The sequence below is a fragment of the Boleophthalmus pectinirostris genome, unplaced genomic scaffold (assembly GCF_026225935.1).
Source record: "Boleophthalmus pectinirostris isolate CB_2022bp ecotype Guang Dong unplaced genomic scaffold, ASM2622593v1 HiC_scaffold_20, whole genome shotgun sequence".
NCBI classification, from domain to species: domain Eukaryota; kingdom Metazoa; phylum Chordata; class Actinopteri; order Gobiiformes; family Gobiidae; genus Boleophthalmus; species Boleophthalmus pectinirostris.
The window spans coordinates 1,115,455-1,143,327 of NW_026571153.1; the positions used below are offsets into that span (position 1 = coordinate 1,115,455).

At 45.6% G+C, this 27,873-nt stretch overlaps 1 pseudogene; it reads left to right on the forward strand.

Annotated features, from left to right (window-relative positions):
- The first annotated feature begins 177 nt into the window (after positions 1-177).
- On the forward strand, positions 178-27,831 carry LOC110170340 (serine/threonine-protein kinase DCLK2-like; annotated as a pseudogene).
- The last annotated feature ends 42 nt before the right edge of the window (positions 27,832-27,873 follow it).

Below are 27,873 nucleotides of genomic sequence, written 5' to 3' on the forward strand. Positions count from 1 at the left end.
CTACTACTGCTACTGATAGTACTGCTACTATTACTAGTACTACTACCATTGCTACTACCTTTGGAAAGTCAAACAATTTTTTTGACCTTTTCTAATGTAGTTCTCTACTACTACTACTGCTACTACTACTACTACTACTACTACTACTACTACTACTGCTACTACTACTACACAACAACTACTACTACTACTACAACAACTACTACTACTACAGCTACTACTATTGTGAGTACTGCTACTATTTTTGGAATTTCAAACCACTTTTTGTACCTTTTTTTTTGGATATTCTCTGTAGTTGAGCGTTTCTCTACTACTTCTACTTCTACTATTACTTCTACTATTACTTCTACTATTACTGCATCATCATGTCGCTGAGCAAAACCTTAGAGCTGGAGCACTTCGACGAGCGGGACAAAGTCCGTCGCGGGAGATCGAGCCGCAGCAAACGCGACGACGGCGGATCGGGTCCGAGCTCCAGAGGAAGCAGCCTGGTCCCGAGTCCGGCCCACAGCACCAACTGCAGCTACTACCGGACCCGCACCCTGCAGGCGCTCACGTCCGAGAAACGCGCCAAGAAGGTGCGATTCTACCGCAACGGCGACCGCTACTTCAAAGGGCTGGTGTACGCGGTGTCGTCGGACCGGTTCAGGTCGTACGACGCGCTGCTGATGGAGCTCACCAAGTCTCTGGCCGATAACCTGCACCTGCCCCAAGGCGTGAGGAACATCTACACCATCGACGGGAGCAAGAAGATCACCTCCATGGACGAGCTGGTGGAAGGTGAGACGCGCCATCGCACTTTTAACACGTGGAGTCAAGTTTTTGTCCTGTGGTGGTCAGTCATGTAGTGTTGTCGCGTCGAGGTTTGGAAGTCGAGTAAATCCAGGACGTCTTTGTTGACGCGTATCGAGGTTTGTATCGGTGACGTTTGTGGTGACGTTCGAAGCCTCGTGAACCGACCGAACCACGTGACCGATTCAGGAAGTGCTTCGTAGATTTGGCGCGATTCGAAACATAAGGACCAAAGAAACGCAACAGATTCACCCAAAACATTTTGTGGTTTTGGGTTATTGGGGCTCGAAACTGAGGCTCGGAGTCAAAGCTCGGAGTCAAAGCTCGGAGTCAAAGCTCGGAGTCAAAGCTCGGAGTCCACTCTGGTCCCGGACCTGAATCAGTCCTGGTTCAGTCCGTATGCGGTGCAAAAGTCCGGCATCGCAGTCACGAAAGTCACGTAAACGGTCGTTATCCGTTTTCTCCATTTTTCATTTAAACACAAAATCGAAAACTGAAAAAAACGAATCATTATCTGTTTTTTTCATTTTGATTTTGGAGACAAGTAATGAAGAAAATTGTTGTTTTTTCGATTGAGCAAGACGAAATGCAAAGCAAAAACTCATCTAAATGTAAGTTCCAGTGTTGCACAGAACAGAAATACAGCGACGTGTGGCTGAAGTTTGCATCTGTGTTTGTCACGATGTGCGTTTGGTTTGGTAAATATGCAGAGGATAAATCCCACTGCAAAACCAATAAGAGAATAAAACTCCAGTTTGAAACTTGAAAAATCAGGTTTAAAAATCCTCCCCACTTTAAACACAACGGATTCCAGGCTCTTCAAACAAGTAGAAAAAATAAAAAATCATAAAAAATCGCACGAGGAAAAATAAAAGGCCTTTATTTGAATTTGAGCACAGTTTTGTCGGCCTCCAATCGACTCCAGCCTGTTATTGGTTGATGTGTTTTACTTGAAGGCCACGCCCATGTTCTGTTTTAATTAAGCCCTGATGAAGACCAGTTCAGGTCCAAACATGTCGGCTTCATTTTGTCTTCTTATAGACTTTAACTTCTTAGGTTGTTTTTAAAGACGATGCAGTAAAGTGTGTTTATCTTGTTGACATGTTTCTGCTGCTGCATCTTCAGATCTGTCCCGGTGTTGGTGGTGACGTGTCGTATATCAGCTGTTGTTACTTCCTGTGGGCGTGGTCAGACCTGATGGACCTGCAGGTGGCTCAGACTGACCACGCCTCCCGTCGCCCGGTGTCTCTGGAGGAGGGTGTCCCAGGTGTGTGAAAGGAGGAACGCTCCGTCATCACGGTTAATTCTGTCCGAGCCTCGTTTCCTGATTTCACCGTCCTCCTTGATCCAGCGTTTGAACTTGTTGTTTTCTGATCCAATGACCCGAGCCCCGACCTGATCCAGAATGTGGTTGTTCCTTTTCAAGGTTCAAGGTTCAAGGTTCTTTATTTTGTCATTCAAACATGTGAGAGAAACACATGACAGAACGAAATGTGCTCCCCGAGGCCCAGTGATCCAGAAAGAGATAAAAAACAATAATAATAAGCAATTTTAAAAAAATAAATACATTTAAAACAACAACATTTAGCAGTTCCAATGAACAAGTAGTAAACGTGGCAAGACAGAGAGAGAGGCAACCAAAGCAGGAAGTGAGTGTGCACTGTTCACAAGTCTGACAGCCTCAGGAAAGAAGCTGAACTTCAGCCGAGAAGTTCTAGCTTTAATGTTCCTCAGTCTCCTCCCAGAGGCAGAGGAACAAACAGGTGGTGGAGGGTGTGAGGCTCCACCATGATCCTGGACGTCCGTCTTCTACAACGCTCCTCATAAATGTCACTGATGGGTGTAAAGTCACATCCAGTGATCTTCTCTGCTGCTCTGACCTCACGCTGTAGATCTGTCCTGTCCTGGGCTGAGCAGTGGCCGTTCCACACTGTGATGGACTGAGTCAACACACTTTCCACTCCACATCCATAAAAAGACCTGAGAGCAGAAAGGTCTAGTCCAGCAGCCTCGAGTCTCCTCAAAAAATACAGACGCTGGTGGACCTTTACAGTGTCTGATGCGGCGGATTTGAGGTTTTCCTGTTCTGCTTTATCTGCTTTAGCTGCTGTATCCCAGCTGGGCCATAAACAAAGGCAGACAACAAGTTATCAATAAAACCAACAAACCCCGGAAAAAACCACAACAATCCAACACAGGGCAGCAGGACAAAAACATAGTCACACTACAGAACATCAGAGGAACAACTGAACCATCCAGAGCCATGAAAAAACACAACATAAACACTGGAGTAAAACCAGACACAAAACTCCACCAACAACTCGTACATCCCAAGGACAAAATCCCACAAGAACAAAAATGCAACACCATCTACGAAATTCAATGCAAATCATGTAATAAATCACACACAGGGGAAACAGGCCGAGCATTTCACATCCGAAAAAAGGAACAGCAAAAGGAATGCGAGAAGGAAACGTCAGGGAGACTCACCAGAACAAAAAGACAAAGCAGAACAGGAAAACCTAAAATCCTCCACATCAGACACTGTAAAAGGAACAACCACATTATGGATCAGGTCGGGGCTCAGGTCATTGGATCAGAAAACAACAAGTTCAAACGCTGGATCAAGGAGGACGGTGAAATCAGGAAACGAGGCACGGAGCATTAACCGTGATGACGGAGCGTTCCTCCTTTCACACACCTGGGACACCCTCCTCCAGAGACACCGGGCGACGGGAGGCGTGGTCAGTCTGAGCGACCTGCAGGTCCATCAGGTCTGACCACGCCCACAGGAAGTAACAACAGCTGATATACGACACGTCACACCAACACCGAGAACAGATCTGAAGATGCAGCAGCAGAAACATGTCAACAAGATAAACACACTTTACTGCCTAAGAACCTAAGAAGTTCACGTCGGCTTTGGCCATTCAAACAAACGCCTTTTAACTATATTTTTCCTCGTGCGATTTAAAAAAAAACTTTTTCTACTTGTTTGGATTTGCCTGGAGTCCGTTGTGTTGCGCCCTCCACCTGCTCCTACTGATTGAAACACCTGAAACAAACAGCCACATTTTTGTTCTTCCTCCACACTTTCTTCACTTTGTTCACAGTTTTGTGTAAAGTGCCAGTGGAAGTGGGATTAAAGAAGAGCGTCTCAAACTGCGGGTGTAAAAAAGCGGCGCAGAGTGTTTCAGAGCAGAACAGTTTGTTTGGTTTTGTTTGTGGTCATTTTATAAACAGCTCAGATGCTGAAAAAGTGTGGACGCTGCTGCATTAAACCGAACAATATGAACTATTCACGAGTCACTTTACAACTTTACAACAGCTTTGGTCACGTGACTTTTTATTCTGCAATAACACAAAAGGAAACAGACGGCAGATCCACGTCACTTTCAAACAATGCATAGATCCTTTCAGACTCATTTAAATCCCTTCATTAAAGGTTTTATTTCATGTATTCAGCGCGTGCTGACTCATAATCTGGCTTTCCTTGATGCCGCGCCAGGTTTGACTTGAGCGTCTGCGTTTTTTTGCCTCGCCTTGAATCTGATTCTCCTCGTCGCTCATGTCGGTTCGTTGCTTTTACTCGGCTCTTTGCATCGACACATTATACAGGATTCTTTTGGGACTTGGTTGTTTGAGGAGGTTTGTAACTGACGTAAACAAAAAACAAAAAAAAAGCACTCGTGAAGATCCAGAAACGGCATTTATCCATTTATTTTAAAGAACAACAACAACAAAAAAGCATATTCTCTGTGGTCGTCTATTTTGTGAGCACACTATGTCGAAAAAGAATCTCTCCTCGCTCAGGTGACAAATTAATACTTTTTAAAATAAATAATATATAATAAATAATAAATAAATAGAAACTGGCTCCAAAAGTGATGGAAACACAAAGGAAACATGGAGCACAGAGCGGCTCTGCAGGACGACGTGCGTTTTAACATCAAGAGTCTCTGAAAACTCTGACGACTCTCGGTTCAGTTCCTGTATTGATCCGTGTTGATAATTGTTCTGTTAATGTGCTCACGTAAATAATGAACGAGACAAAGAACGACAGAGGAGACGGAGGAGGAGACAGTGGAGGAGAGGAGGAGACAGAGGAGGAGACAGAGGAGGAGACAGAGAAGGAGACAGAGGAGGAGACAGAGGAGACAGAGGAGGAGACAGGGAGACAGGAGGAGACAGAGAAGGAGACAGAGGAGGAGACAGTGAAGGAGACAGAGAAGGAGACAGACAGGAGGAGACAGAGAAGGAGACAGGAGACAGTGAAGGAGACAGTGAAGGAGACAGTGAAGGAGACAGAGAAGGAGACAGAGAGGAGACAGAGAAGGAGACAGAGAAGGAGACGGAAGGAGAGAGAGGAGACAGAGAAGGAGAAGAGAGGACAGAGAGGAGGGAGACAGAGAGACAGAGAAGGAGACAGAGGAGGAGAGGAGAGAGAGAGAGAGGAGGAGACAGTGAGGAGACAGAGAGAAGGAGACAGAGAGAGGAGAGAGAAGGAGACAGAGAAGGAGACAGTGAAGGAGACAGAGAAGGAGACAGAGAAGGAGACAGAGAAGGAGACAGAGGAGGAGACAGAGGAGGAGACAGAGAAGGAGACAGAGAAGGAGACAGAGAGGAGAGAGGAGGAGACAGAGAGAAGGAGACAGAGAGAAGGAGACAGTAGAAGGAGACAGAGAGGAGACAGGAGGAGAGAAGGAGACGGAGGAGAGACAGAAGAAGAGACAGGAGACAGTGAAGGAGACAGACAGAGGAGAAGGAGACAGAGAAGGAGACAGAAGGAGACAGAGGAAGGAGACAGTGAAGGAGACAGTGAAGGAGACAGAGAAGGAGACAGAGAAGGAGACAGAGAAGGAGACAGAGGAGGAGAGAGAGAGAGGAGACAGGAGAGACAGAGAAGGAGACAGAGAAGGAGACAGTGAAGGAGACAGTGAAGGAGACAGAGAAGGAGACAGAGAAGGAGAAGAGGAGGAGACAGAGGAGGAGACAGAAGAGGAGGAGACAGAGAAGGAGACAGAGAAGGAGACAGAGAAGGAGACAGAGAAGGAGACAGAAGGAGAAGGAGACAGGAGGAGACAGAGAGAGGAGAGAGAGAGAGGGAGGAGAGACGAAGAAGGAACAAGAGAAGGAGAGAGTGAAGGAGGCGAGAGGGAAGAGAGAAAGAAAAGAGGAAGAACAGATTAAGAAAGGAAAGAGGAAGGAAAGAGGGAGAGAGTGAAGAGAGAGAAAGAGGAGAGAAGGAGGAGAGAGAGAGAGAGAGAGGAAAGTCATTCACTCTTCCACTTGTTGATTTTTTCCTTTTTTAATTAAACTTTCCCTCTCTCGCTTCTTCTTTTCTTTCTTTCTTCTTCTTCTTCTTCTCTTCTTTCTTCTTTCTTCTTCTTCTTCTTCTTCTTTTCTTCTTCTTCCTTTCTTCTTTCTTCTTCTTCTTCTTTCTTTTCTTCTTTCTTCTTCTTCCTTTCTTTCTTCTTCTTCCTTCTTCTTCTTTTTTCTTCTTCTTCTTCTTCTTCTTCTTCCTTTCTTCTTCTTCTTCCTTCTTTCTTCTTCTTCTTCTTCTTCTTCTTCTTCTTCTTTCTTCTTCTTCTTTCTTCTTCTTCTTCTTTCTTCTTTCTTTCTTTCTTCTTCTCTTCTTCTTTTTCTTCTTTCTTCTTCTTTCTTCTTCTTCTTCTTTCTTCTTCTCTCTTCTTCTTTCTTTCTTTTCTTCTTTCTTCTTCTTCTTCTTTCTTCTTTCTTCTTCTTCTTCTTCTTCTTTCTTCTTCTTTCTTCTTCTTTCTTCTTCTTTCTTCTTCTTTTTCTTCTTCTTTCTTCTTTCTTCTTCTTCTTTCTTCTTTCTTCGTTCTTCTTTCTTCTTCTTCTTCTTTCTTCTTTTTCTTTCTTCTTCGTTCTTCTCTTCTTTCTTTTTTCTTTCTTCTTCTTCTTTCTTTTCTTCTTTCTTCTTCTTCTTCTTCTTCCTTCTTCTTTCTTCTTCCTTTCTTCTTCTTCTTCTTCTTCTTCTTCTTTTCTTCTTCTTCTTCCTTCTTCTTCCTTTCTTCTTCTTTCTTCTTTCTTCGTTCTTCTTCTTCTTCTTCTTCTTCTTCGTTCTTCCTCCTTCGTTCCAGGCGAGTGTTACGTCTGCGCGTCAAACGAGCCGTACCGCAAAGTCGACTACACCAAGATCTCAGTCCCGAGCTGGAAACCCGGAGCCGGACCCTCGGCCTCGTCCCGGGTCCAGACCCAGTCCGCCGGCGCCTCCGCCCACGGCCCCGCCCACGGCCCCGCCCACGCCGCCAGGGAGCGCCCGGCGGAGGGCAGGGACGGCGGCAGGGAGACCAAGGACTACATCAAACCCAAACTGGTGACGGTGATCCGCAGCGGCGTGAAACCGCGGAAGGCCGTCCGCGTCCTCCTCAACAAGAAGACGGCCCATTCCTTCGAGCAGGTCCTCGCCGACATCACCCACGCCATCAAACTGGACTCGGGCGCCGTCAAGAGGCTCTACACGCTCGACGGCAAACAGGTGAGACGGGGCGGGTGAGAGACAGGTGAGACGGGCGAGAGACAGGTGAGACGGGTGAGAGACAGGTGAGAGACAGGTGAGACGCCATCAAACTGGACTCGGGCGCCGTCAAGAGGCTCTACACGCTCGACGGCAAACAGGTGAGACGGGCGAGAGACAGGTGAGACAGGTGAGACGGGGGGCGGTGAGAGCGGTGAGACAGGGTGAGACGGGTGAGAGACAGGTGAGACAGGTGAGACAGGTGAGACAGAGACAGGTGAGAGGGTGGTGAGAGAGACGGGTGAGAGACAGGTGAGAGACAGGTGAGACAGGTGAGATGGTGAGAGACAGGTGAGACAGGTGAGAGACAGGTGAGACGCCGGTGAGACGCCGTCAAGAGGCTCTACACCCTCGACGGCAAACAGGTGAGACGGGTGAGACAGGTGAGAGACAGGTGAGAGACAGGTGAGACGGGTGAGAGACAGGTGAGAGACAGGTGAGACAGGTGAGAGACAGGTGAGAAACAGGTGAGACAGGTGAGAGACAGGTGAGAGACAGGTGAGACAGGTGAGACAGGTGAGAGACAGGTGAGACAGGTGAGAGACAGGTGAGACAGGTGAGAGACAGGTGAGACAGGTGAGAGACAGGTGAGACAGGTGAGAGACAGGTGAGACAGGTGAGACGCCGTCAAGAGGCTCTACACCCTCGACGGCAAACAGGTGAGACGGGCGAGAGACAGGTGAGACGGGCGGGGCGGGTGAGACAGGTGAGACGGGTGAGAGACAGGTGAGACGGGTGAGAGACAGGTGAGACAGGTGAGACGCCGTCAAGAGGCTCTACACCCTCGACGGCAAACAGGTGAGACGGGTGAGAGACAGGTGAGACGGGCGGGCGGGTGAGACAGGTGAGACGGGCGAGAGACAGGTGAGACAGGTGAGATGGCGGGGCGGGTGAGACAGGTGAGAAACAGGTGAGAGACAGGTGAGAGACAGGTGAGAGACAGGTGAGACAGGTGAGATGGGTGAGAGACAGGTGAGAGACAGGTGAGAAACAGGTGAGACAGGTGAGAGACAGGTGAGACGGGTGAGAGACAGGTGAGAGACAGGGGAGACAGGTGAGAGACAGGTGAGACAGGTGAGATGGGTGAGAGACAGGTGAGACAGGTGAGAGACAGGTGAGACGCCGTCAAGAGGCTCTACACCCTCGACGGCAAACAGGTGAGACGGGTGAGAGACAGGTGAGACGGGCGGGCGGGTGAGACAGGTGAGACGGGCGAGAGACAGGTGAGACAGGTGAGATGGGCGGGGCGGGTGAGACAGGTGAGAAAACAGGTGAGAGACAGGTGAGACAGGTGAGAGACAGGTGAGAGACAGGCGAGAAACAGGTGAGAGACAGGTGAGACGGGCGGGGCGGGTGAGAGACAGGTGAGAGAACAGGTGAGAGACAGGTGAGACAGGTGAGAGACAGGTGAGACAGGTGAGACAGGTGAGATGGGTGAGAGACAGGTGAGACAGGTGAGAGACAGGTGAGACAGGTGAGAGACAGGTGAGACAGGGAGAGGCGAGAGACAGGTGAGACAGGTGAGACAGGTGAGAGACAGGTGAGACAGGCGAGAGACAGGTGAGACGGGTGAGAGACAGGTGAGATGGGTGAGAGACAGGTGAGACGGGTGAGAGACAGGTGAGAAACAGGTGAGACAGGTGAGAGACAGGTGAGACAGGTGAGAGACAGGTGAGACAGGTGAGAGACAGGTGAGAGACAGGTGAGAGACGGGTGAGAGACAGGTGAGACAGGTGAGAGACGGGTGAGACAGGTGAGACGGGTGAGAGACAGGGTGAGATGGGTGAGAGACAGGTGAGACGGGTGAGAGACAGGTGAGAAACAGGTGAGACAGGTGAGAGACGGGTGAGAGACAGGTGAGAGACAGGTGAGACAGGTGAGACAGGTGAGAGACAGGTGAGAGACAGGTGAGAGACAGGTGAGAGACAGGTGAGACAGGTGAGACAGGTGAGAGACAGGTGAGACGCCGTCAAGAGGCTCTACACCCTCGACGGCAAACAGGGGAGACAGGTGAGACAGGGTGAGACAGGTGAGAGACAGGTGAGAGACAGGTGAGAGACAGGTGAGAGACAGGTGAGAGACGGTGAGAGACAGGTGAGAGACGGGTGAGAGACAGGTGAGAGACAGGTGAGAGACAGGTGAGACGGGTGAGAGACAGGTGAGATGGGTGAGAGACAGGTGAGACGGGTGAGAGACAGGTGAGAAACAGGTGAGACAGGTGAGAGACAGGTGAGACAGGTGAGAGACAGGTGAGAGACAGGTGAGAGACAGGTGAGAGACAGGTGAGACAGGTGAGAGACAGGTGAGAGACAGGTGAGACAGGTGAGAGACGGGTGAGACAGGTGAGACAGGTGAGAGACAGGTGAGATGGGTGAGAGACAGGTGAGATGGGTGAGAGACAGGTGAGACGGGTGAGAGACAGGTGAGAAACAGGTGAGACAGGTGAGAGACAGGTGAGAGACAGGTGAGACAGGTGAGAGACAGGTGAGACAGGTGAGAGACAGGTGAGACAGGTGAGACAGGTGAGAGACAGGTGAGACAGGTGAGAGACAGGTGAGAGACAGGTGAGAGACAGGTGAGAGACGGGTGAGAGACAGGTGAGACAGGTTGAGAGACGGGTGAGAGACAGGTGAGAGACAGGTGAGACAGGTGAGACAGGTGAGAGACGGGTGAGAGACAGGTGAGAGACAGGTGAGACAGGTGAGAGACAGGTGAGACGCCGTCAAGAGGCTCTACACCCTCGACGGCAAACAGGTGAGACAGGTGAGACAGGTGAGACAGGTGAGACAGGTGAGAGACAGGTGAGACAGGTGAGAGACGGTGAGAGACAGGTGAGAGACGGGTGAGAGACAGGTGAGAGACAGGTGAGACAGGTGAGACGGGTGAGAACAGGTGAGAGGGTGAGAGACAGGTGTGAGACGGGTGAGAGAACAGGTGAGAAACAGGTGAGGACAGGTGAGAGACAGGTGGACGGGTGAGAGACAGGTGAGACAGTGAGAGACAGGTGAGAGACAGGTGAGAGACAGGTGAGACAGGTGAGACAGACAGGTGAGACAGGTGAGACAGGTGAGAGACAGGTGAGACAGGTGAGACAGGTGAGAGACAGGTGAGACAGGTGAGAGACAGGTGAGAGACAGGTGAGAGACAGGTGAGAGACGGGAGAGAGACAGGTGAAGAGAGACAGGTGAAACCAGGTGAGAGACAGGTGACAGGTGAGACAGGTAGACAGGTGAGACAGGTGAGACAGGTGAGAGTTTCCAATCTCTACTGAACTAAAGATTAAAAAATAAAAAAAAAGGAGCTGTTCACTTGAAAACTACCACTTTGTGACATCACAAAGTGGAGCAGAGCGTTTGGAGCTTTGGAGATGTTACAGACTCATAATAAAGATTTACTCAAACATTTGTGAATGAAACAAGTTCTATGTGTGACGAGGGACATCAGAACACGACTTAAAACCTCACAGGGTCAGGGTTTTTTTTTTGTTTTTTTACGTAATGTTGGACTTTAATTTTGGTTTAATCCCGTCTCCATCTGTCACATACTTTTGTTCCGGTGTTTCATAACCAACAACCTCCAAATATCCTGCTTCTTCACTCAAACTCTTCTACAGCTCAGCTCCTTTTTCTAATTTTTGCTCCTTTTACCGTTTAAACTCTCGACTTTAAAGGTTCTTTTTAAAGCAAAACTAACTCTCCTGAGCGTTACGTCCTGTTAAAATGTCCTGATTTTCTTCTTAAATCGTTTTCGTTCCGTTTTCAGTTGACGTGTTTCTGTTTCGTTTTGTTTTTCAGTTGACGTGTTTGTTTCGTTTTCAGTTGACGTGTTTCTGTTTCCGTTTCGTTTTCAGTTGACGTGTTTCTGTTTCGTTTCGTTTTCAGTTGACGTGTTTCTGTTTCGTTTCGTTTTCAGTTGACGTGTTTCTGTTTCCGTTTCGTTTTCAGTTGACGTGTTTCTGTTTCCGTTTCGTTTTCAGTTGACGTGTTTCTGTTTCGTTTTCGTTTTCAGTTGACGTGTTTCTGTTTCGTTTCGTTTTCAGTTGACGTGTTTCTGTCGTTTCGTTTTCAGTTGACGTGTTTCTGTTTCCGTTTCGTTTTCAGTTGACGTGTTTCTGTTTCGTTTCGTTTTCAGTTGACGTGTTTGTTTGTTTCGTTTTCAGTTGACGTGTTTCTGTTTCGTTTCGTTTCAGTTGACGTGTTTCTGTTTCGTTTTCAGTTGACGTGTTTCTGTTTCGTTTCGTTTTCAGTTGACGTGTTTCTGTTTCTTTTCGTTTTCAGTTGACGTGTTTCTGTTTCCGTTTCGTTTTCAGTTGACGTGTTTCTGTTTTCGTTTCGTTTTCAGTTGACGTGTTTCTGTTTCGTTTCGTTTTCAGTTGACGTGTTTCTGTTTCCGTTTTCGTTTTCAGTTGACGTGTTTCTGTTTCGTTTTTTTCAGTTGACGTGTTTCTGTTTCGTTTTCAGTTGACGTGGTTTTCTGTTTCGTTTTCAGTTGACGTGTTTCCGTTTCGTTTTCAGTTGACATGTTTCTGTTTCGTTTTCAGTTGACGTGTTTCTGTTTTCGTTTCGTTTTCAGTTGACGTGTTTCTGTTTCCTTTTCAGTTGACGTGTTTCTGTTTCGTTTTCAGTTCGTTTTCAGTTGACGTGTTTCGTTTCGTTTTCAGTTGACGTTTCGTTTGTTTCGTTTTGTTTTCAGTTGACGTGTTTCTCGTTTCGTTTCGTTTTCAGTTTGACGTGTTTCTGTTTCGTTTCGTTTTCAGTTGACGTTTCGTTTTTTGTTTCGTTTCGTTTTCAGTTGACGTGTTTCTGTTTCGTTTTCAGTTGACGTGTTTCTGTTTCGTTTCGTTTTCAGTTGACGTGTTTCTGTTTCGTTTCGTTTTCAGTTGACGTGTTTCTGTTTTCGTTTCGTTTTCAGTTGACGTGTTTCTGTTTCTGTTTCGTTTTCAGTTGACGTGTTTCTGTTTTTGTCCGTTTCGTTTTCAGTTGACGTGTTTCTGTTTCGTTTCGTTTTCAGTTGACGTGTTTCTGTTTCGTTTCGTTTTCAGTTGACGTGTTTTTGTTTCCGTTTCGTTTTCAGTTTTTCGTGTTTTCTGTTTCCGTTTCGTTTTCAGTTGACGTGTTTCTGTTTCCGTTTCGTTTTCAGTTGACGTGTTTGTTTCTGTTTCGTTTTCAGTTGACGTGTTTCTGTTTCCGTTTCGTTTTCAGTTGACGTGTCTTCAGGATTTCTTCGGCGACGACGACGTGTTCATGGCCTGCGGAGCCGAGAAGTTCCGATACGCCCAAGACGACTTCGCCCTGACGCACAGCGGGAAAACCCCGGCTTTTGTCAACGGTAAAACGACACACTTAAAGCTGCACTGTGTAACTTTTGTGGTGCAGGGTCCAGACGGAGGTCCAGGTCAGATCTGTGGAGAGGCGACGCCGCTCAGTCAGTTTGTCTAGGGATTTTAAAACCACCTACAAATGTAAAGTCGAGCTTTTTAAGGTCACAGTGTGGAACATTCCAGGACCGAGGACTGGACCAAGGACGAGACCAGAGACTAGACCAGGGACTAGACCAGAGACTGGACCAGAGACTAGACCACGAGACTGGACCAGGGACTAGACCACAGACTGGACCAGAGACTGGACCAAGGACTAGACCAAGGACTACTGGACCAGAGACTGGACCAGAGACTGGACCAGGGAGGGACTGGACCAGAGACTGGACCAGGGACTGGACCAGGGACTGGACCAGGGACTGGACCAGAGACTGGACCAGAGACTGGAGACTGGACCAGAGACTGGACCAGAGACTGGACCAGAGACTGGACCAGGGACTGGACCAGAGACTGGACCAGGGACTAGACCAGGACTAGACCACAGACTGGACCAGGGACTGGACCAGGACTAGACCAAGGACTAGACCAGACCAGACTGGACCAGACTGGACAGAGACTGGACCACGGACTGGACCAGGGACTGGACCAGGGATTAGACCAGGGACTGGACCAGACCAGAGACTGGACCAGAGACTAGACCAGGGACTGGACCAGAGACTAGACCAGAGACTGGACCAGAGACTGGACCAGAGACTGGACCAGAGACTGGACCAGAGACTGGACCAGGGACCAGACGAAGGACTAGGACACACACAAACCCTGCACATTTAGTTCTTATTAGTTCACATTGAGTTCTTCTCTCAAACAGAAAACACTCTGTTCCACCTGGTGATGTCATCATGTGGTGATACAGGAAGTGCTCCACTGTGTTTTTAAACTCCACACTTCACCTTCACTAGAATCAACTGGATCATTTAAAGGAAAATATGATCAACTGTAGAAGCTGAAACCAACAGGAAGAGAATCTGTGTGAAAAAGAAGGCGGCAGGAGTTTGGTTTTTGGATCGAATGTTTCTAAAAATCTTCTCTTTTTTTTTTTTTTTTTTTTTTTTTTTTTTTTTTGTCCAGAGAGTAAAGCCAAGACGCCTCGTCCCGCCGCGTCCCAGAAAACTCCCAGAATCCCGAGCGGCTCAGGTCTGACGTCCAGCAGAGCGCCCTCTAGAGGACTGTCCCGCACCAAGTCTCCAGGACCAGGTGCCACTTCAGGTTTTTATTTTAACACAACAAAAACATTTACAGCAGAACCACTTCATTTGTTTTGTGTTTGTGTTTCAGTGAACGAGACGCAGCCCAAGACCAGGAGCAGCACGAGTCCCACCAGCCCCGGGACTCGACCCACTGTCAAGGTCACACTTATTTATGTTTATTTTACTTTAGTTTTCTTAACCTCCGTGTGTCACAAAATAAACATATTTTATCATTTGACCTCATGGACTAAAGCTGCGTCGGTTTTATTTTAGACGTGTTTTTAAATCATATTTTTTGTTCGTCAGCTTCACTTTTTCATTGTTTAGTCAGAACATAAACTCTTCTTCAGTCTGAGCAGCGTCACAACAAAAAGATTTACAGATTTTTATAAAGAAATATATTTGGAAACATGCGGTGAAACTTCCTTTGGGCTTTGTTCACGGTCGCAAGTCTGACAAAATGTAGGAAAAATGAGAAAAAGTAAAATCACGTGACCAAAAAAAGTGAATTTATCTGAATATTTTAAGTGATTTCAAAGTCTCGTTCGTTGAAAAGTTCTGGTCCCTGAATATTCAGAGGTGTTTTTGACTTTTCAGCTCTCCCCTCGACGTTCCTCCTCCACCGACGTGAACGGAGACGCCGAGCAGCACGAAGACGCCGCCGAAGGTTCTACAAGATCATTATTATATTTATTATTAATCGTGTATTTTCAGCTCCAATAACGAACGAAGAAAACATGAACCGAATCTCCGACTTTTTTTTGTGTCTGTTCTTTGAAAACTGCAGATTTTTTGATTGTTTGAATGTTTTGTTTTTCATCTCGCGGCGTCAAGTTTTGAAGAGTTGGTTTTGTGTCATTTAGGACCTTTTTAAACGTGCTTTGTGTGGCTTGTCTGGAATGTTCCGCAGTGCGGCTTTAAACCTTTTTATCTTCGTGGAGACCAAACCAGACGCAGTTCCAGGTCAGATCTGTGGAGAGGCGACTCCGCTCACAGTCAGTGTTTTTCTAAAGATTTTTGAGGTTTAGTCCTGGTTTAGTCCTGGTTTAGACCTGGTTTAGTCCTGGTTTAGTCCTGGTTTAGTCCTGGTTTAGTCCTGGTTTAGTCCTGGTTTAGTCCTGGTCTAGTCCTGGTTTAGACCTGGTTTAGACCTGGTTTAGTCCTGGTTTAGACCTGGTTAGACCTGGTTTAGTCCTGGTTTAGTCCTGGTTTAGTCCTGGTTTAGTCCTGGTTTAGTCCTGGTTTAGACCTGGTTTATACCTGGTTTAGTCGGTTTAGACCTGGTTCGGACCTGGTTTAGACCTTGTTAGTCTGGTTTAGTCCTGGTTAGCCTTGTTTACCTGTTTAGTCCTTGTTTGGTTTCCTGGTTAGTCCTGGTTTAGACCTGGTTTAGTTAGTGTTAGTCCTGGTTTAGTCCTGGTTTAGTCTTAGTTTAGTCTGGTTTAGACCTGGTTTACCTGGTTTAGACCTGGTTTAGTCCTGGTTTAGTCCTGGTTTTAGTCCTGGTTTAGACCTGGTTAGTCCTGGTTTAGACCTGGTTTAGTCCTGGTTTGTCCTGGTTTAGTCCTGGTTTAGTCCTGGTTTAGTCCTGGTTTAGACCTGGTTTAGACCTGGTTTAATCCTGGTTTAGTTCTGGTTTAGTCCTGGTTTAGACCTGGTTTAGTCCTGTTTAGACCTGGTTTAGTCCTGGTTTAGTTTAGTCCTGGTTTAGTCTGGTTTAGTCCTGGTTTAGTCCTGGTTTAGACCTGGTTTAGTCCTGGTTTAGTCCTTTAGTCCTGGTTTAGACCTGGTTTAGTCCTGGTTTAGTCCTTGGTTTTAGTCCTGGTTTAGTCCTGGTTTAGACCTGGTTTAGTCCTGGTTTAGTCCTGGTTTAGTCCTGGTTTAGTCCTGGTTTAGTCTGGTTTACCTGGTTTAGTCCTGGTTTAGTCCTGGTTTAGTTCTGGTTTAGTCCTGGTTTAGTCCTGGTTTAGTTCTGGTTTAGTTCTGGTTTAGTTCTGGTTTTCTTGGTATTTTTGACTCTAAAATCTCCTGTTATTAAATAAATGTAAAGTGGAGCTGTTTAAAGTCACACTGTGGAACATTCCAGACGGATCAGTGACGTCTCCGTGGAAACAGGCAGGTGAGAGACTCTCAAAAGGAAAAGTTACACACTGAACCTTTAATCTGTTTTAGTGAATGGAAACCTGCTGATCTCGTCGTCCATGATAAACGACAAATACAAAGTGGGAAAAGTGATCGGAGACGGAAACTTCGCCGTCGTGAAGGAGTGTGTGGAGAGGTACGTGTGCAAAAACACACACACACACACGGCGCTAACACGAGGCACTGCTCTGTCTGACCAGAAGGACCTGACTGACCTGACTCCAACAGCTGAAAAAAGTTCCTCTCGAATCACATCTTTTTTTTTTTTTTTGGCTGTTTTCTAACGTGTGTTTTGACCCGGTGTAGTTCTGATTTAGTCCTAGTTTAGACCTGGTTTAGTCCTAGTTTAGACCTGGTTTAGTCCTGAATTATTCCTCATTAAGTCCTGTTTTTTATTTATTTATTTATTTATTTTTTTCTAGTCTTAGTTTAGACCTGGATTAGTCCTCATTTGGACTTGGTTTAGTCCTAGGTTAGACCTAGATTGGACCTAATTTAGACCTGGTTTGGACTTTGTTTAGATCTGATTTAGTCCTGCTTAGGACCTGGTTTAAACCTGGTTTAGATCTGGTTTAGTCTTAGTTTAGTCCTAATTTAGACATGGTTTAGTTCGAGTTTAAAACTGGATTGGAACTGATTTTGACCTGGTTTAGACCTGGTTTAGACCTGGTTTAGTCCTCGTTTAGACTTGGTTTAGTCCTAGTTTAGACCTGGTTTAGATCTGATTTAGTCCTGCTTAGGACCTGGTTTAGTCTTAGTTTAGACTTGATTTAGACCTAGTTTAGTCCTGCTTATGTCCTGGTTTGGACCTGATTGAGACCTGGTTTAGACCTGGTTTGGACTGAGTTTAGATCTGGTTTAGTCCTAGTTTAGACCTCGTTTAGATCTGATTTAGTTCTGTTTTGCGTCACCACGGTAACGGCTGAACATTCTGCACATAGACACACACACAGAACAGCCCCAGAGCGACGTCACGGTGGAATATCTGCAGGACCGGTTTAGTTCTGAGGAAAAGAGGGATTATGTCGACGTGAAAGTGTAAATAAGAGTTTATTTATTTGTTTATTTGTTGTTTCCAGGGCAACAGGACAGGAGTACGCCCTGAACTGATCTGATCTGACTGAAGGCTCTGATCCTGCACTGATCCTGGTCTGACTGATCCTGGTGATCCTGGTCTGATCCCTGATCCTGATCCTCTGATCCCTGACTGATCCTGCTGATCCTGGTCTGATCCTGTCTGATCCCTGATCCTGGTGGACTGATCCTGGTCCTGATCCTGTACTGATCCTGGACTGATCCTGGTCTGATCCTGGTCTGATCCTGGTCTGATCCTGATCCTGATCCTGGACTGATCCTGGACTGATCCTGGTCTGATCCTGATCCTGGTCTGATCCTGATCCTGGTCTGATCCTGATCCTGGTCTGATCCTGGTCTGATCCTGGTCTGACAAAACTAATGTCGCCTGAGATACAGAAACTCTCTGATTAGACCTCATTTAGTCCTGGTTTAGACCTAGTTTAGACCTAGTTTAGCCCTGATTTAGTCCTGGTTTAGTCCTCGTTTAGACCTCATTTAGACCTTATTTAGTCCCGGTTTAGTCCTAGTTTAGTCCTGTTTAGGCCTAGTTTAGACCTCATTTAGTCCTGGTTTAGACCTAGTTTAGACCTCATTTAGACCTCTTTTAGTCCTGATGTAGTCCTGGTTTAGTCCTAGGTTAGACCTCATTTAGTCCTGATTTAATCCTAGTTTAGACCTGGTTTAGTCCTGGTTTAGTCCTCGTTTAGACCTCATTTAGGCCTAGTTTAGACCTGGTTTAGTCCTAGTTTAGACCTTGGTTTAGACCTGGTTTAGTCCTGTTTAGACCTTTTCCTAGTTTAGACCTGGTTTAGTCCTGGTTTAGTCCTCGTTTAGACCTCATTTAGTCCTAGTTTAGACCTGGTTTAGACCTGGTTTAGACCTGGTTTAGACCTGGTTTAGACCTGGTTTAGACCTGGTTTAGTCCTGGTTTTGCAGTAAAGGTTCATTTCTATTCTCTGAGTGGGACTTTTTTCGTATCGATATCTGTAAAAAACGAGGCTCTAGTTTTTGTTTTAGTATCGATTAGGATCAAATTTCCGATGTTTTAAAAATATTCTTCTGATGTTTAAAGTGAATATTTCTCCTCGGTTTGTGTTTTTTACAGGAACATCTGATAGAAAATGAAGTGTCGGTCCTGCGGAGGGTCAGACACCCGAGCATCATCCAGCTCATCGAGGTGGACGAGACGCCGACGCAGCTCTTCCTCGTCATGGAGCTGGTCAAGGTCAGAGATTAAAAAAAAAAAAAAAAACTCTACAAAGAACAAGGGAACGTCAAATGAGGAGGATTAAATCAAACCTCTTCCTTTTTTCTTTTGTTTGCAGTCGTCAAAACAAAATAAACGATGAAATGAAACGAAATAATCAGAAACTTTTGACAAAACTAATGTCAGAGAAAATATAGACACTCTCTGATTGGTCCTGGTTTAGTCCTGGTTTAGTTCTAATTTGGACCTGGTTTAGTCCTGGTTTAGTCCTAGCTTTAGACCTGGTTTAGTTTAACTTGTTTACCTTAGTTTAGTTGTAGTTTAGACCTTGTTAAGACTTGGTTTAGATTTGGTTTAATCGTAGTTTAGACCTGTTTAAGTCCTGGTTTATTCCTGTTTAGAGTTTAGACCTTGTTTACCTGGTTTAGACCTGGTTTAGACCTGGTTTTAGACCTGGTTTAGACCTTGTTTAGTCGTTTGGTTTAGTCCTGGTGGTTTAGACCTGGTTTAGACCTGGTTTAGTCCTTGTTTAGACCTGGTTTCAGACCTGTTTTTCAGGAAAGGTTCTGCTCTGTCAGAAACTGAATTGCTGATGAAAAGCTCAAAGGTCCAGTCGTTGGTTTTCTTCTGACCTCTAGTGTTTGGTCAGAGTATTACACACAGATCACGACCGCAGATCTGCCCGAGCGACGTTCAGTCCTGTCGCAGGAACAGGGGGGACCTGGGAGGGGCCAAAGGGGCAGCCCCCATAAGGCCCGCCCCCATAAGGCCCGCCCCCATAAGCCCGCCCCCATAAGGCCCGCCCCAGTCCTCACTTTTTTCTCCCTGCCGTTCTCATTTTCGTTCGTTTCGTTCTTTTCGTTCGTTCGTTCTTTCCGTTTCCGTTCTTCTTTCCGTTCGTTCTTTCCGTTCGTTCTTTTCGTTCGTTCGTTCTGGGCGTTGGTTCTTCTGACGCGGTTCCTCTGGTTTCAGGGCGGGGACCTGTTCGACGCCATCACCTCGTCCACGAAGTACAGCGAACGAGACGCCAGCGCCATGGTCTTCAACCTCGCCGGAGCCGTCAAGTATCTGCACCGAATGAACATCGTCCACCGAGACATCAAACCTGAAAACCTCCTGGTAAAAACAAAACACACAAAAACACACACACACATAAAACATAAAAACACACACAAAAACACACACACAAACAAAAAATATAAAAAACACACAAACATATACACAAAAACACACACATACACATGCATACATACACACATAAAAACACACGAATAAAAACAAACACACAAAAAAAACATAAAAACACACAAACATATAACAAAAAAACACACACACAACACACATAACACAAAACACACACAACATACACATAAAAAACACAAAAACAAACACACACAAAATAAACACACACATAAAAACACACAGATACAAACACACACACACACATAAAAAACACACACAAACACACAAAACATAAACACACACAACACAACAAAACACACACATATACACATACATACATACACACATAAAAAACACACAAATAAAAAAACACATAAACACACACAACAATAAACACACACAAAAACACACACACACACACACGTACACATAAAAACACACAAACCAAAACACACAAACAAAAACACACACACACATAAAAACACACACACGTACACACACACTAACACACAGTCAACACACACACACAAAACTTTAACACAAAGGTAAAAAACACACAAAACATATAAAAAACACAAACAAACACACACAAAAAACACAAACACACAAAAAATAAACACACACAAAAACACACACAGAGATACAAAAACACACACACATAAAAAACACACAAAAAACACACACACACACACACACACATAAAACACACACACACAAAACACACACATAAAACAACACACACACACACAAACACACACACATAAAAACACAAACACACACAAACATAAAAAACACACACAAACACACACCAAACATAAAAAACACACTTAAAAACACACAAATAAAACACAAAACACACAACACAACACAAAAACACACACACACACACACAAAACACACACACACACATAAAAACACACACACATAAAATCACACAAAAACACACACACACATACACAAACACACACAAACACACACACAAACATAACACATAAAACACACAAACCAAAACACACAAACAACACACACATAAAAACACACACACACATAAAAACACACACACGTACACACACACACACTAACCCTTCACAGCGAGAAGGTCCCGGGTTCGGTCGTCAGGTCGTGGAGTTTGCGTGTTCTCCCTGTGTCTCCAGTCCAACTTTATCACAGAAAACTTTATCACCAGCGAAAGGTAAAAGTGAGGACCCGGTCGTCCTTCTGGAAACGCTGCTGTATTTGTAATTGTGTCGTTATTGTGAAATGTGGGACCAGTGTGTATGGAAAAAAAAAGGGTCATGTGACAGAATGTTCAGACGTTACCGTGGCGACACTTCAGCGCAGACTCACCGAAAACACAATTTAAGATCGTCTGAAAACTCAAGAGCGAAAACAAAAAGTATTTAAAGAGCGCGTCCCCGTGTGTGTGTTTGTGGTGAGGACGGTGACACTGACCTGAAGTGCGTTGTCAGGTCTGCGAGTATCCGGACGGCACCAAGTCCCTGAAGCTGGGGGACTTCGGTTTGGCGACGGTGGTGGAGGGGCCCCTGTACACCGTCTGCGGAACGCCAACGTACGTCGCCCCGGAGATCATCGCCGAGACCGGGTACGACGAACACGCAGTCACGCTTTTTTACACGTTTCTGATTGTTCTAACGTCGTTTCCTCGTCACACACAGAGCTGGATTTGTTTTTGTTTTTTTCATTTATTATCGTCTGTTTACATCTCCAAACCTCCAAACACTCTGTTCCACCTTGTGATGTCATCAAGTGGTAGTTTTCAAGTGAACAGCTCCTTTTTTTCCCTTTAGTTCAGTCGAGATCGATTAAAAAAAACTCCAGGACTGAAATGATCCAAATGATTCCAGTGAAAGTGTGTGGAGTTTAAAAACACAGTGGAGCACTTCCTGTGTTAGTTGCTGAAATTTTAAGTGCACATTTTCAAAGTGTTTAAAATTCAGTATAGAAAAATCACTTTTTTTTCTTTTTTTTAACCGACAGCGCTACATAGGTCTTATTTTTATATTTTGTGGCAATGTTCGTATTTTTTTTGTGTCTTGTATTCGCAAAAATTTAACTTCACAAAATAAAAATAAAAATTAAAGAAATAAAAATTACCGGAAATTTTACACTGACTTGAAAATATCTGTGCTGAATATTTAAAAAGTGACATTTTTATTTTGAATTTGAAACATATTGAAAAAGTGCACTTCAAATTTCAGCAACTAAAATTCAGAATAAAAAATATGTTTTTTTCAGAGTTAAAAAATTCAAAGTGAGAAATTCAGCGGGATTTAAAAATCTAAATCTGATGGAACAAATTATCTTCCATAGTAACACAGGAAGTGCTCCACTGTGTTTTTAAACTCCACACATCTTAAAGGTTGTATAGAGGATTTTTTTAAGAGAAGAGAAATACAGCGACAGTCCTTGTGCGCGTTCAGAATCACTGTTGAAGTTTCCTGTCTAGAAGTAATTTATCGACCGACGCGTCAGTTTTTAGACCCTTCGTCTGCTTCGGTCGCGCCATCGCTGGACGAGATCTCCAAGAATCACCTCAGTTTGGCTTTGCTCCTTTTCCTCTTCTCTTCTTCTTTCAGCGACCTCGAAAACTGACTTTTTTTGCGGCGAACCGGTCGTGGATTCTCGTCCGCCGTCGCAACAAACTTTGTGCGAAATGCGAGGAAGCGACAGTTTGAAAAAGCCTCTAAGAACCGCTGCATAAACCACGTGATCCCCGCGCTCCGACGAGTCAGTTACACTAGGGAGTTTGATTGACGACCTAACAGCCAATAGAAAATGAGGGAGCCTCGTTTTCTATTGGCTGATGTTTATCTGGCCTCAACACGTCCACAGTTGATAGATTTTTGTTCTTTTTTTTTTGGTCATCATAATTACAAAGCTGCTGCGTCTCTGTGATGGTATTTTAATCTTTCACTGACAATTTGAAACTAAAAAAAATCCTCCATACAACCTTTAACTAGAATCACGTGGATAATTTTTTCAGTCCTGGAGTTTGTTCACTGATCTCGACTGAACTAAAGGGAAAAGGAGCAGTTCACTTGAAAACTACCACTTCATGACATCACAAGGTGGAGCAGAGCGTTTGGAGCTTTGGAAATGTAAACAGACTCAGAATAAAGATTTACTCAAACACAACTCCAGCTCTGTTTGAGATGAGGAACATTAGAACATGACTTTAAGTTCACAGGAGTCAGTTTTGTGTGATTTTGTTAGTTTTTTGACATTTTTAAACAAAGATCACTTCTTGTTCTATGAAAACCCTGAATATTTCTGTTTTTTGTTCAGTTATGGGCTGAAGGTCGACATCTGGGCGGCCGGCGTCATCACCTACATCCTCCTGTGTGGGTTTCCTCCCTTCAGAAGGTCAGATTCAAAAAATAAAAGAATAAAACAAAAACAAAAATAATCACAATCCTGGTGCTGGAGCCTCAACCCCTTTGGTTTTTTGTAACTGGTTTTGGTAATTTATTTTTGTGGTTTAATAGACCTGGTTTAGGACCCTGGTTTAGACCTGGTTTAGACCTGGTTTATTGGTAGACCTGGTTTACCTGGTTTCCTGGTTTTGGTTTACCTGGTTTAGACCTGGTTTAGTTTAGACCTGGTTTAGTCCTGGTTTAGACCTGGTTTAGTCCTGGTTTAGTTTAGTTTAGTTTAGACCTGGTTTAGTCCTGGTTTAGTCCTGGTTTAGTCCTTTAGTCCTGGTTTAGACCTGGTTTACCTGGTTTACTGGACCTGGTTTAGTTTTAGTTTACCTGGTTTAGTTAGTTTAGACCTGGTTTACCTGGTTTAGACCTGGTTTAGTTTAGACCTGGTTTAGTTTAGACCTGGTTTAGTCCTAGTTTAGACCTGAATTAGTCCTAGTTTAGACCTGGTTTAGTCCTGGTTTAGACCTGGTTTAGACCTGGTTTAGACCTGGTTTAGACCTGTTTTTTTCAGGAAAGGTTCTGTCAATGTGACTTTTTTAGTATCGACCTGCGTAAAACGAGGATCTGGTTTGGATTCTCGTTTCAGTTTCTTTTAAAACTCCCAAACTCCCAGTTGTGTCTGAAGTTTAACCCGTGGCTGTTTGGTTTTGTGTGGTTTTTTTGGTGTGTTTCAGTGAGAACAACGTGCAGGAGGAGCTGTTTGATCAGATCCTCAGGGGGAAGCTGGAGTTTCCGTCTCCAGACTGGGACAACATCAGCCTCCAGGCCAAGGTGCTGCTCCCTTTAAAAACTCACTCTTTTTTAAAATATTTACACTGTCCTTTATGTTCAACACAGACAGAAAACCTCAAATATACGACAGACGACACATGGAATTATGTAGGAAAGAAAAAGAAAATTTGAGTAGCTTTACTAAATGTTTTTTTTTTTTTTTATGACCAAATCCTGAAATTAGGCCCCTTTGCTTTGTCAAAACAGATTTAATACTGAGTTATTTAGTTAGTATTTAGTTTAGTTACCAAAGACGTTTACATGAATAGTTTAGTCCAAGTTTAGTCCAAGTTTAGTCCAAGTTTAGTCCAAGTTTAGTCCAAGTTTAGTCCAGGTTTAGTCCAAGTTTAGTCCAAGTTTAGTCCAAGTTTAGTCCAAGTTTTAGGTTTAGTCCAGGTTTAGTCCAGGTTTAGTCCAAGTTTAGTCCAAGTTTAGTCCAGTTTTAGTCCAAGTTTAGTCCAAGTTTAGTCCAGGTTTAGTCCAGTTTAGTCCAGGTTTAGTCCAGGTTTAGTCCAGGTTTAGTCCAGGTTTAGTCCAGGTTTAGTCCAAGTTTAGTCCAAGTTTAGTCCAAGTTTAGTCCAGGTTTAGTCCAGGTTTAGTCCAGGTTTAGTCCAAGTTTAGTCCAGGTTTAGTCCAGGTTTAGTCCAGTTTAGTCCAGTTTAGTCCAAGTTTAGTCCAAGTTTAGTCCAGGTTTAGTCCAAGTTTAGTCCAGGTTTAGTCCAGGTTTAGTCCAGTTTAGTCCAAGTTTAGTCCAAGTTTAGTCCAAGTTTAGTCCAGGTTTAGTCCAAGTTTAGTCCAAGTTTAGTCCAAGTTTAGTCCAAGTTTAGTCCAGGTTTAGTCCAAGTTTAGTCCAGGTTTAGTCCAAGTTTAGTCCAGGTTTAGTCCAGGTTTAGTCCAGGTTTAGTCCTGGTTCAGTCCTAGTTTGGACCTGCTTTAGACCTGAGTGTGAGGCTGCTCTACCTCAGCCCGCTCCCGCATCCAAAGAGACGTGGATCCCGAGTCCCAGGACAGGACCAGGACCAGGACCAGGACCAGGACCGGATCGAAGGACGACACAACGAGCATGAACCGAAGCACCAGCGTTATTCTGACAAGAAGAAACGACAAACATGATCCAGGAACGAAATTAACTCAGCTTTAAAATCAGAATAAACCAAAAACCCACTTCAGAATTAAGTTTAATTTGGAATTATCGTTTTCTTTAAGAATCAAGTGTTTACATGGACTTTTAAAAGCAGAATTTATTTTAATGTTCTCATGTTCTGTTTCCTGTTGTGTGTGTGTGTTGTGTGTGTGTGTGTGTGTGTGTGTGTGTGTGTGTGTGTGTGTGTGTGTGTGTGTGTGTGTGTGTGTGTGTGTGTGTGTGTGTGTGTGTTGTGTGTGTTGTGTGTGTGTGTGTGTGTGTGTGTGTGTGTGTGTGTGTGTGTGTGTGTGTGTGTGTGTGTGTGTGTGTGTGTGTGTGTGTGTGTGTGTGTGTGTGTGTGTGTGTGTGTGTGTGTGTGTGTGTGTGTGTGTGTGTGTGTGTGTGTGTGTGTGTGTGTGTGTGTGTGTGTGTGTGTGTGTGTGTGTGTGTGTGTGTGTGTGTGTGTGTGTGTGTGTGTGTGTGTGTGTGTGTGTGTGTGTGTGTGTGTGTGTGTGTGTGTGTGTGTGTGTGTGTGTGTGTGTGTGTGTGTGTGTGTGTGTGTGTGTGTGTGTGTGTGTGTGTGTGTGTGTGTGTGTGTGTGTGTGTGTGTGTGTGTGTGTGTGTGTGTGTGTGTGTGTGTGTGTGTGTGTGTGTGTGTGTGTGTGTGTGTGTGTGTGTGTGTGTGTGTGTGTGTGTAGATGTTGATCAGTCAGATGCTGCAGGTGAACGTCGACGCTCGGTTCACGGCTGAGGAGGTTCTGTCCCACCCCTGGGTCACGGTACGTCTCCACAACACCAACACCACCAACACCAACACCACCAACACCAAACACCGCCAACCTGCCACACCACCAACACCACCACCACCAACACTGCCACCACCAACACACACCAACAGCACTAACACCGCCACCTCCAACACCAACACCGCCAACACCAACACCACACCACCACCAACACCGCCACACCAACACCGCCAACACCAACACCAAACTGCCAACGCCAACACCGCCACCACCAACACCGCCAACACCAACACCACCACCAGCACTAACACCGCACCCTCCAACACCGCCAACACCAACACCGCCACCACCAACACCACCACCTCCAACACCGCCAACACACCACACCACGCCACCACACCGCCAACACCAACACCGCCACCAACACGCCACCACACGCACACACCACCAGCACTAACACCGCCACCTCCAACACCACCACCACCAACACCGCCACAAACCAACACCACCACCAGCACTACACTCGCCACCACCACCAACACCACCACCACCAACACCGCCACCACCACCACACCGCCACAACCAACACCACCACCCAGCACTAACACCGCCACCTCCAACACCGCCAACACCACACCAACACCGCCACCACCACCAACACCGCACTGCCACCACCAACACCGCCACCACCAACCACCGCCACCTCCACACCAGCCAAGCCACCGCCAACACCACCAACACCACTTCCACCACACCACACACCGCCACCAACACCACCGCCACCACCAACACCGCCACCGCCAACACCGCCACAACCAACACCGCCACCTCCAACACCGCCAGCACACCACCACCACCACCACCACCACCAACACCACCGCCAGCACCAACACCACACCAGCACACCACCCCAACACCGCACACCACACAGCCACCACCCACACCGCCACCACCAACACCGCCACCACCAACACACCACCACCACCAGCACCACCACCACCAGCACAACACAGTCAGCGTTAGGGTTAATGCCGTACTGTGGAACATTCCAGATAAAGCAAGAACGTCTCCATGGAGAAAAGCGTTTGACGGAGCCTCTACCAGAAAAGTTACACAATGAACCTTTAACATTCCGCTAATACAACTGCTCCCTACGACCTCGATTATCGATTAGTGTTTGATTTTCGATTATTTCCACAAAATATTTTTTTCGTTTTAGTCTCAAAATTCTGTGTGTTTCCAGGACGAGCCTCTAGGAGACGCCAACAACATGAGCTCCCCGGACGACCAACACGAGGACCGGGACCGGGACCAAGACCGGGACCAAGACCAAGACCAAGACCGGGACCAGGACCAAGAGCAGGACCAAGACCAAGACCAGGACCAGGACCAGGACCAAGAGCAGGACCAAGACCAGGATCTGGACCACGAAGACTCCCCTGTTCTGGAGACGAGACAGATCCCTTCACCCATGGTCTAGAAGTACTACAAATACTACAAATACTACAAATACTACAAATACTACTACTACAACTATGGTACTACAAAACATTCAACTCTAGAGCCTGGATGCTACGACTACTACGAGTATGACTACTACTACTATGAGTACTTCTACTGCGAGTACTTCTACTACAAGTATGACTACTGCGAGTACTTCTACCCGGAGGACTTCTACTGCGAGTACGACTACTGCGAGTGCGATTATTGTGAGGACTTCTACCGCGAGTACTTCTACTGTGAGTACGACTACTGCAAATATTTCTACTGCGCATAATTCTACCAGGAGTACGACTACTGCGAGTACGACTACTACGCATACTTCTACCAGGAGGACTTCTGCGACTGTGAGTACTTCTACCGGGATTACTTCTACCAGGAGTACTTCTACTGCGACTGCGAGTTCTTCTACTGCGAGTACGACTACTGCGAGTACGATTACTGTGAGTACTTCTACTGGGATTACTTCTACCAGGAGTACTTCTACTGCGACCGCGAGTACTTCTACTGCGAGTACTTCTACTGCGAGTACTTCTACTGCGAGTACTTCTGGATTCAGGATAACCTCATGTGAACGGTTCATGAAGGAAATTTTTTTGTTTTTTTCCCAATGCTGTGACCAAGATCTCTGGATTTATTTATTTATTTGAAGACTTTGATTTATTTGTTTTTGTTTTGTTTTGTTCGAGACCAAAACGCCGACACGAAAACGTCTCGTCGCGTTCACGATTCGGGAGAAATATCACGATTTTTTGCAGAAGAAAATGACGATCAGAGTCCAA